The 10994-nt window shown below is 41.4% G+C and overlaps 1 long non-coding RNA gene across 1 annotated transcript in view; it reads right to left on the reverse strand.

Moving 5' to 3' along the window:
• LOC108793944 overlaps positions 1 to 10412 on the reverse strand; it is a 13552-nt gene extending 3140 nt beyond the window's left edge. Inside the window, exon 1 of the long non-coding RNA XR_001941678.1 lies at positions 10278 to 10412. This is a non-coding gene — a long non-coding RNA (uncharacterized LOC108793944). The remainder of the gene's footprint in view (positions 1 to 10277) is intronic.
• Between the last annotated feature and the right edge of the window lie 582 nt (positions 10413 to 10994).

Here is a 10994-nt window from a genome sequence, read left to right on the forward strand (position 1 = left end):
GCACACACTAGAAGCTCCCGTTCACATCAGGGTTTCCCTCTTTCACAATGGAATCTCCCCTTCATATCACAGCCCCTCTTTACATCATAATCCCCCTTCACATCGGAGTCCTCCCATCACAACAGGAGCTGCAGTAGGGTGGCCACCAGCACCGGCCCTCCAGCTGTGAAACTACAAATCCCATCATGCATCTGCCTCGGGAATTCAGGCACTGCAAGAATCTTTAAGGGGCAGATCTTTTCATTGTCTAGTAAGCACTGTGCTAGTGGCTTTCAGGCGAAAGCTCGTTATCTCGGTTTTTCTATGTGACCGGCCGATGTTCTGAAATTTTAATGTAAGTTGCTATTTTTTAATAAATATTCATTGTTGGATGTACCGCACCATGAGGGTTGTTTTTTCTCTCCCACTACCCTAAATAAAACACTGATTGGGACCGTACAATATCGCTGTTGCCCACGGATGAGAGGAGCCGGCACCTGCCTTTAACAGAGAGCCGGGACCTCCACGGAGACTGCAAGGGACAAGCGCTGGAAAGTGCTCGATCTGCTGTCGGGTGTTTTCTTGAGGGAATTGGAACGGAGAGATTAGAAGCCTTCTGCTCCTGAGTGATTATATTACATATACTCACTGATTCTGGTGAGTACTGATTACCTGGGGGACGGTTAATTGGAAGATCGAACTTATAAGGACTTTATATTTATTTTCGTTTGCTTGGGGAATTGGACTCAATTGATTTTTATATTTTTTTTTATTTATTTAGTTTGCACATTCAGTTTGTCTTATTGAGTACTTTAGATCTAATTTATTTCATATCTATATTAGTCTCTCACTTTGCAATTAATTGTCATCTGTCAAATTACATCACAAATCAGAAGTTTGGAGGAACTATTTGCACCTTATCTGTACAACAGTTTTTCGTTAATTTTATTTTATTAACGGTTTGACTCAAAGGTTTGAGGATTTGTCACTTTTTTACCATTCACTTATGAGATAATTTTATAGTTAACATTTTTTTCACATTGTGTTGCATTGTATCCACGTAGAAGTCTATGCTCAGATTTATCAACACAAATGAGGTTTAGACACTTTGTTATCACTTGATTTATACATAGTTGTTTTGGATATTTTTTCATTGGGACGTTATTCACTTATATGTATATACACATATATACACCTTGAGGAGGTAACTAGTCCCCCAGTACGGTGGATATATATATATATATACCTTCAGAACAAGGCGATATATTAATATTAATTTATATTTTACACCTACTTTCTTACGGAATCCACCTTTGGCGCTGTGTTATCACTTGCACTGCAAGAATCTGTCAGCCACACGCATAATGGGATTTGTAGTTGCACCACAGCTGGAGGGCCGTAGTTTGCCTATCCCTTCTTTAAATCATAACTGCACTTTTAGGGTAGACCCTTTAGTTTTAGAGTTTCTGCAGGTTGCACACAAAAGAAATATAACTTTGATGGGGAGCCCATGTGTAGCACTGAAGAATATGGCAATGTAGAAACTAACCTCACCTTCAGACACAAGGGCATACTTGTTCCCCAAAGGTGACCATACGCTATACAATCTGATTGTAGATACAAGGCCCTGTCTGATTGGTTACAATTTAGATTTTTTAGGTTTGTCCTCATATTTCATAATCTTGGTAAATCAAAAGGGCCTTGTACAGAGATTGTGCAATCAGATTGTATTGTGTATGAACCGCGTAACACGCTGAGCTTTACAAGATAATTCACAAACAGTGCAAGGGCAAGGTCATCTTACAGCAGGACACTATACCTCACCTTTCACTGTGGAAGAATCACAATTGACCCACAACAGATTCAAGCTTGGATCTTGTTCTTAAACAGCGCCTCGAATCAGGGTTAGCACATCTAAATGACAAGGCCTCTTCTCTTATCAAATGTGCCATCTCCTCTGAACTGGCCAGTTTAAAATCAGACAGGCCACCTGTCACATACTACCATGTATGGAGGAAAACATGCGGCTGAAACTACAACTCGATGGAGACCATGAGACTAGAATTTACCACCTAGGGGGGTACCTGACACGGTTTCTGCTGTGAAATTCTACTCGGCCCAGGAGGCTATCACTCAACTATTTCTAACTGCTCCCACACTAAACTGGATTTACATAAAAGATCTGGGGGTCTCCCATCTACACCTATAAAGATTTAAACACTTTTCGTTCCTGGTGTAAAACTGTTTTTTTTATTTGGAGTAAAAAAATCATACAAAAAAAACTACTCACAATTTGGATGAACAATGATAGCATGCAGTTGTCAAAGAAAACAGGAAAGCTGACGTGCCTTTGGGGGGAGTATCCCCCATCCTCAGAGCTAGCGCTTGGGGCGAAAACTTACAAATATATATCAGTAGGTCAAGCCTGACCTTAGCCAATAGGGGTCGTGTGGCAGTCAATCAATCAAATGCTCCATTAGGATCAACCTGTCACAAGCAGGAGTCCGTAATACACCTTCCTGGTGGCCTTGAGGATGGCAGCCCTCCCCCCCATCAACGTTGATGTGAAAATACTTCTCTATTGGGCGCTGTGTTGCATACGAACACTTTTCCTTCCCGACTAAACTCCAATTTAAATATCTTAATTTTTTATGTGTGAAAAGGCTTGTATATAATTTATGATTTATGTGAGCTAACGTTACCAGCTGCAACAAAACCTCAGTGAAAACACCTAGAAAACAAAATAACTACTGTGCTGCGCTAGGCTCCAGATTATCCTTGCGTGAAAAAATATATTAACAAATTTATCCAACTGTTCTGAGTATCATGTTCTTACATAAATACTGAATATTTTAAACGTCAACAAAAAAATGTAGGCCGTGTAATCATAAATCAAAAAATCCTTTTATTATATCCATAAGAACATTGATAATAGTCCAAGTAAATCTGTGATTTCAATTGTGTGTTTCCACAGAATGATCACATTTCCCACACATGAGATTAGGGAACAGCGAAAGGGGTAGTCATTATTAACACACAGCGATATTCAATTTATACGGTGCTCTTCTGATCTTTCTTGCACAATGATCCTAAATGTGCTCTATGTTGCACCCACCAGATTATGAAAGCAAGATCTAGCAGATGTCAGATGTAGGTCATGAGCAGCTTCCTCCAACTAATTCCTCTCCTCTGTTCGTCTATGGGCACATCTCGTGGGGTCCAATCACCTTATCACCGATTTTTTGCTGTTAATCCCCTCTTTATACTCGGTGATATCCTCCCGCACAAAGGGTGAGCAACTTAACAGAGTAGGGGAGGGGGTCAGTAGTGTAATATAAGGGATGTAGAGGGTCTGGAAGTAAACAGTGTTGGAAGAGGGTGGCAGACATCAAACCCTCTTAACCACTTGAAGACCAGGTGTTTACACCCTTTCCTGGCCAGGGCATTTTTCAGTATTCAGCGCTGCGGTACTTCGTGACTGACATTTATTCCGTGATGCAACACTGTACTGACATGAATTCTATACCATTTTTGGAACAGATAGAGCTTTCTTTTGGTGATATTTATTCACCACTGGGGGTTTTATTTTTTGCTATATTAGGAAAAATACATGATGTTATAATACAATCATGTCGGGTAAATAGACACCAAACATGTCAAGCTTTAAAATAGCGCGCACCCGAGAAATCGCAAAAAAATACTATACCCAAAATTGACCATAGGCGATGCTTTAAAAGCTTTTACCGCTCATCAGTTTAGTGTTATCAGTGATTGATGGCCCTTGAATTATTGCTTTCACTGCGAAGCTCACGGCGATATATAACATGTGCGGCGTAATGGGCGCAATCGTTTTCGCACGTATAAGCATCCAATGCATGTTTGAATGCGTCTATGTATGGGTGGGGACTTAAAAAATGTTTGTGTTTTTTTATTATTCTTTTTCATGTATGACTTTAAATATTTTTTTTGCAACTTAAATTTTTTTTTTTTTACACTTAACTTTGTTATCACATAGGGGGCTAAGAAACTCCTAAGTGATGTAATATACACCACTTACGCATTCTGACACCGGAGGGAGATCGTGTACCAATTTCCCTCTGATCCCCTTTCACAGAGCCACCATGCTGATCCCGGTACCAGCGGGAGGGGCGCACAGGCCGGCATCTTTTTCAGGGGGTGCAAAACTGTATATGCAGGTGGGGCTTGTATATGGGCGGAGGACAAGTAAACTTGTATTGCCAGGGGGCCCCATGTGTTGTCAGTCCACCGCTGGTTTAGATGTCCATTCACATTATACTTTAAGAATAACTCCACTTTTGTAAAAAAAAAAAACATGATCAATGTACATTGCAAGGATTTTATCAAACTTTGTTGCAGATTCCTACCGGTTTCTGTTCTGAAGAAAAAACTGTTTGTTGCAGCATATCCTTTGCAAAATGATTCCTGAATGGGAGGGTCAGAAATCATTATAATCAGCTGGCAGACTGTGTTGTAATGAGGAAAGTCACGGTGTTGGCATCTCTTTAGTTGTAATGAACCCTAAGGTCTCGTTCACACCTAGGCGTATTGCATATGCGCGACCGTCGCGCCATTTTTACAGCGATTCGTGGTAAAAAAAGTCACGCGACAAACACGCATTTCCGAAGGCTACTTGGCTGTATCTCAATGGAAACGCGCAACAAAACGGCCCAAAGTAGTACATGTACCTTTTCAGGCGTGGGCCGTTTTGAAACGCATTAGGGACGGGCGGAAATACGCCAAGGTGGGAACGAGACCATTGAATACAATGGAATTTATATTTTTGAGCGTTTTGTAGAGCGTTCGTCGAGCGTAGAACGCGCCTCAAAACATTCAGGTGTGAACGAGGGCTTAGGGAGTATCTCACCAAAAATGAAATCTTTTGTCTGGCAGATGTCAGCCACTCACAGGAGCATAAAACTACATTTCTGGGTGTGTACACCAACTCTGTACTTGATGCCTCCAGGTTGCCATATTGCATTTTTTTTTTTTTTTCTTACTGATGCAGTAGATGAGAGGACCTTGTATATGTATTTATATAGAGCCTTGTTTTCTCCTCATGAAGTGGAATATATCCATAAAATGCACTGAGAGTATCCCATCTAATCCCCTTTCATTTCTGTGGAAAGGTAGACATACTTTCAAGTGTAGCTTCTTATGGATATTTGATTATGGTGTAACATGATAATTGGATGTAGTTAGTTAGACATTTATGTACAGAGCGAGTAAGTGTTTTTTTTTGTATAATAAGTTTTTATTAAAGAACAGATGAAAAGACATAAACACAAAAGCGGCTCAGGTTATACAACTGTACAGGGTAAAACACGGACAGTGGTGGATATCTAAGCTACGTCAGAAAAGTTTATTGATATCCTCAGGTCCTTTCCTGATTCATGAGGTATGAGAGAGCCGCAGAAGGTGAGGGTGTGGGGAGGGTTAGAAAGGAAGGGAAGAACGAAGGGTGGGACAAGGGAATGACTGAAGAGGACTGAGGGGGTGGGGAGGAATGGGAGGGGGTGTAGGATCATGACCAATCTGATATTGAAAACTCAATCCAATGTGTATAAGCAATTAGAATTATGATGCAAAACTCATGAAACCCCGGTGCAAGCATTCCTCTTAGTATGTTATGAGATCAGTTGTCATAATTTATCATAATTTAGTGCTCAAGGGTCAGCTGGAGGTACCCTGGATAGGTAAGAGGGAGTCGTTTTGTATGCTAACCAGCAAGCTCAGGTTTTGGAGAGGCGCTCTTGTTGATCCATTCTAGTTAGGGTGAGTTCCTCCATGTGATATATCTTGTCTACTGCAGTTAGCCATTCCCACACGGAGGGAGGAGATGGATCTTTCCACTTAGCTGGTATTAGGGACTTAGCAGCGTTAAGCAGGTGCGGTGTAACAGATCGGGCATATCGTCCTATGTGGCCCTTCCACCCGTGGAACAGCACTATCCAAGGGTCAAAGTACACTGGGCATCCCTGAATCGTAAGTATCTCCGATGTCACCTCTCTCCAATAAGATGCAATGCTAGGGCACTGCCACCAGATATGGGCATGTGTGGCTACTTCGCCGCAGCCCCTCCAACACAGTGGGGAGGCCGAGCTATCTATTTGGTGCAGCCTATGTGGTGTGTAATACCATCTGCTCACTAATTTGTAACTAAGCTCCTGAATGCGTGTGGATCTAGAGAGCCCCAAGGATGTGATCAATATGCGTGATCTACTTTGTTCATTTAGAGGGCTGGCTAGTTCCCTTTCCCATTGTGTCAGGTGGGATGGGTAGGGAGCTGCTTCCATATGGGATAGCGCTGCATATATGGAGGAGATACACTTGACAGGGGTGGAGTCGGCTGGGAAGAGCTGTTCTATGGGATTCAGTTCCAATCTGGATCTCAGTGGCCCCGGGAGAGTCTGCACAAAATGGGACAGCTGTCTGTATCTCCACTTATCCATAATGGATGGGTTTATAGCAGGATTTAGAGCGGCCAGTGGTTTGATATGCCCACTCTGCAACACCTGGTGGAGCAGTAATTCTGTCCCTTGCTGGATCCAGGAGCGGTAACCACCATCCTTAACTCCCGGAGAGAAATAGTTATGGCCCAACAAGGGCATCAGAGGAGAATTGTAATCCCAGTGTTGTTTACTATGGATTGTGTCCCATATGGACAGTGAAGTTTTGGTTAGGGTGTGAGTGAGTAAGTGTTGATAAAATGGTATACATTGCCTTTGAATGAGTACCTAAAAAGTCCAATTTAAAACAAATTAAGAATTTTACTTATGCAGTTTGAAATGGAAAAGTAATTTTTAATAACAAATTACAAAATGACTTGTGAAGCAATGATACATGGTATATTTTATACTTTTGTGATTCATATTTTGAAAAGTGACGCTTCACTTTAAGACGGTGAACCCAAAGGAATTTGCACAAACACCTACGTCTGGCACAGGCCTACATAAAACAATCAAATCAATAGATAACCATATTCCGCATGTAAACAAATGAAGGCTGCACTCCAGAATACTATCCCACAGGAAAACTTTATTGAACTTAGAAAACTTAGTCACTTCTACTGACACATTATAGTCATTCAGAGATTATTGTAGAGTGATCATAGGTCATCTGTAGAAAAACTCTAAGGCAAGCACTCCACAAAGCAGGGCTATAAAGTAAAACTGCAGGCAAAAGTGTTTTTAACCCTTGCAGTGGGGCTATTCCCACACTTTGTGTTAAGTGCTTGTTTTTGTCTAGGTACAAAAAACAAAAAAAAGCCGAGCTGGTTGCCTGCTTCTCCGATCATTGAAGCCTCTCTCTCTCTCTTCATCTACTGCGGCTCTGGAATGTTCCTCAGCGTCCTCACATCTATACATTGTATAGGACGTGATGATTTACAGGTTTTTTTAACATAGACAAAAAACAGCAGAATGGGGGAGGCCCACTGCAAGGATATATTATATATATTTATATACACATGTACATACCACACACACCATTTTGGGTTTGCCAGTAAACATGTGCACAAGCTGAATGTTTTGGCATTAGAGCAGTGTACCTCCAAATGATGGTGTAATTTGACCAGAATTGCTACAAAACCCGTCATAAAGACATTTTTCACTTTCCAACCTAAATGTAAACATTAAAAAGGGGCATCAAAAAGCACACAACAATGTTCACACCGTTTGTTAGATCTGCTCTTCATCAGCAAGCCTCCATTAGGCTAAACCTGCCCTTTGAAAGCTAGCAATTCAAGCAAAAGGGACTTTACTAGTGGGCTTTAGATGCAGATTGTCTTTTTTTTTTTAAACCAGCTAGAGAAGCAGAAAAAATTAAGCACTTGTGACTGCATTTTCAATTATTTACGTGGCCACGCCCTTGTTAGAGAGATAAATAAAAGCATTGGAAGGCTGAACAGCAGAGGGTTACAAAAAATAAATAAATTATATTGTACAAAATTTTAAACCGGGACTCTAAGCAAAACTGTTCCCAGCCCTTGTAGTGGGCTACCCCTGCACTGCAAGGGTTAACTGCTCGTTTGTGTTTAGGTGCTTCAAAAAAAAGTACAGTCACCCAATCGAGCCAGCTTGTTCTTAGACCAGTCCCTAGACCCTTTCTTCCCCTCCTCTGCAGCAGTCTAAGAATCCTTATGTCATCACATCCTATACAAGCGTATAGACCTGAGGAACATCCCATCTGTGCCGCGGAAGAGACACGCTTGAGTGACCAAAGACGCATGGGGGGAATTTATCAAAACTGGAGCAAACAGAATCTGGGGCAGTTGCCCATGGCAACCAATCAGTATCTCTCTTCAGTTTGCTCAGGCAAGACCTGAAAAAGAGACAGAGATGCTAATTGGCTGCAGTGCAAATCTGCTCCAGATTTTGCCTGCTCCAGTTTTGATAAATTCCCCCCATGGAGTCAGCTAGGCAGAAACATCCAAGAAATTAGCATCATATATAGGCCAGAGCAGACACCCTACATAGCTTTCTCTATACAGGTTTAATACTGTGTATGGCTATGTTCACACAGATGCTGGAGGCAGAAAAACATGCAATGTCTCTGTGCATGCAACATACATTTATAATCTATAAAATCATAGCCATCCACAGGTTAAACATTTCATCAAATGTTTGGGCCGCCATGCCACACATGGATATTTTTCCATATAAATGTTTTTATTATTGTATCACAAAAGACAAAATCGACAATACAAAACATCACAGTATGCGGTGCGCACATATAGATATTTAAAGATCTCCGGGAAAACTTGCCCCACTGCAAGGGTTAATAAAACTTTTCCCCAGAGTTCTTCTTTAAATGACCTGGATTTTTCTTAGCTGTAGTTATTATATGCTAACACTTCAATAACCTTATTAGAAATAATGAGTGCTAAACAAGCTCTACCAGTTCTTCAAATGCGAACACGCCACATAAGTGATTATTAGGGTTCTAAATCACTGTCTTAATGTATGCAACATCGCATTTAAAGTTGAATAAAGACGCAGGCCCATCGAGTTCAACCTTTGTGAGCAGGTTATTACTTGCATAATTATAGTTTTGGTTTCGGCCAGCCTTAATACAAAGCTGAAACATTTTGTTGGTAATAAAACTTGATTGTCCGCTTCATTAAAGTGACACTAAACTCGAGTTAAATCTTAAAAATGCATTCAAGTACCTTAACCAACAACAACGTATCTTATGTATGTACCACTCGGCTGTTTTGTTCCCCGTGTTTGTTGTAAAGTAGCCTCAATACAAATCTCAATACAAATTAGTAAACTAAACATGAGATTGTAGTCCATCACAGGAGTGAGCTTGGAGCGGTGGCTACTTTATCAACACACACGGGTACCACGGGGAACAAAAATAGCCACCCTCCAGAAGGAAGGACAGTGTCAGCACCAATTCAGAGACGATTTGAAGATCTATAGCTGAATGATACACAAATAAGATACATTTTTGTTAAGGGACCTGAATGCATTTTTAAGAGTTTAGTGTCACTTTAAACATATGTATCATAGTTGTAACCTAGTTTGTGCTCATGCACATGGGCCATACAATGTCAAGTCTGGCATATTCTAAACCACCCCCCGGCAGGCAGGCAGCCAGCTACAGGTGCTGGCATACATCCCCCCATAGAAGTCAACGGCCGGATGTGGGTATATAATCCCTGGATTCACGTCCATCCATACATACATGTGGCCGAATGCAAGTATGGGCATATACCCGCATACTACCAATGACTTCTAATGGGAGGATGTATACAGCACCCACCCAGGAAGAAATAATATGCTGTAATTTGTACAGACTCCACCACCCATGTGCCTCTATTCCATCACTACATAGGAGTACAATATGGGACATATGTAAAAAGCAGTGAATGGGACCGTCATTAAGCATTCACAGGTGGCAAGTAATTACTGTCATTTAAAACAGATGCACCTGGAAGTTTCACCTGCAGCGAATATTTAGTGAATGCCCATTCATATACTTATCCATGGCACTCATGTAGCATACAAGGCAATATTTATATTCTCTTATCTGTATTGTCAATAACCGACACTGAAATTAATAAACATTAGCTATATTTATAAACACGTGTGTTAACAAAACACCCACAACACTGGATGAGAAATATTTACTTTTTTCATTCACTCATGTCACGTTTTCCACAAAGTAAAGACAAAACATGAAGAATGAAGCGAATCTAGAGTTTGCACACACACTAGGTGGCATTTGTAGTTTATGGTCCGGTAATATACGGGGTGTCACTCCCATCTACTCACCGGCTCACACGCTGCTCTCACTGCCTCTGACTGAGCACTCTTCTACTCTGAATGAACAGGAACAGCTGCTGCAGCACCAGGTGCCGCTCCGCCCAGCCAATCAGCGGCGGACTCTCCAGAGGCGGACCTTATTGGGAACAATAATACTGGGGCCTAGCTGCGCGTGTGCAGCCGGGGGCTCGTGTCAGCATGATGCCGGGCGCTGGCTTCCGATCAGCGGTCTCATGAATTTGACCTTCCTCTTTTCACACGTACGGATTGTTTCTGTTTCGTGCTTTCTCTTTTCTTCCTGTACAGTGCAGCTGCCATCTGTATCTGACTTGCATGGCCATTTACCTTCATATTTTTCTGAAGCACACCTCATTTGGGGGGATTGTCCCTCTGTCTTTTTATGTTCTTCTATTTGGTTAGATGTACTGACCTGTACAAAAAGTAACTGGATACATTGGGGGACATTTATCATACAAATTAGCAACACAATTAGGTTTACTAAGCACCATAGTGTGAATGTGCTTTTTGGGATTCCTGCTACAGGAAGTTAGGAAGACGCTGTCACCGTTTAAATTTAAAGTGATATTAAAGCCTTTTTTTTTTTTTTTTACATTTCTCCTTTAAGGAGACCCTCTTTTGCTGGAGGCTGTTGCTTTTTTTTAAAAAAACCTTTTTCGTTCCTCGTTTTCTAGTGGGTACCCGCAGCGATCTTCCCCCCGCCTCCTG

This window comes from Nanorana parkeri, unplaced genomic scaffold (genome assembly GCF_000935625.1).
Source record: "Nanorana parkeri isolate BGI_ZX_2015 unplaced genomic scaffold, ASM93562v1 scaffold793, whole genome shotgun sequence".
NCBI classification, from domain to species: domain Eukaryota; kingdom Metazoa; phylum Chordata; class Amphibia; order Anura; family Dicroglossidae; genus Nanorana; species Nanorana parkeri.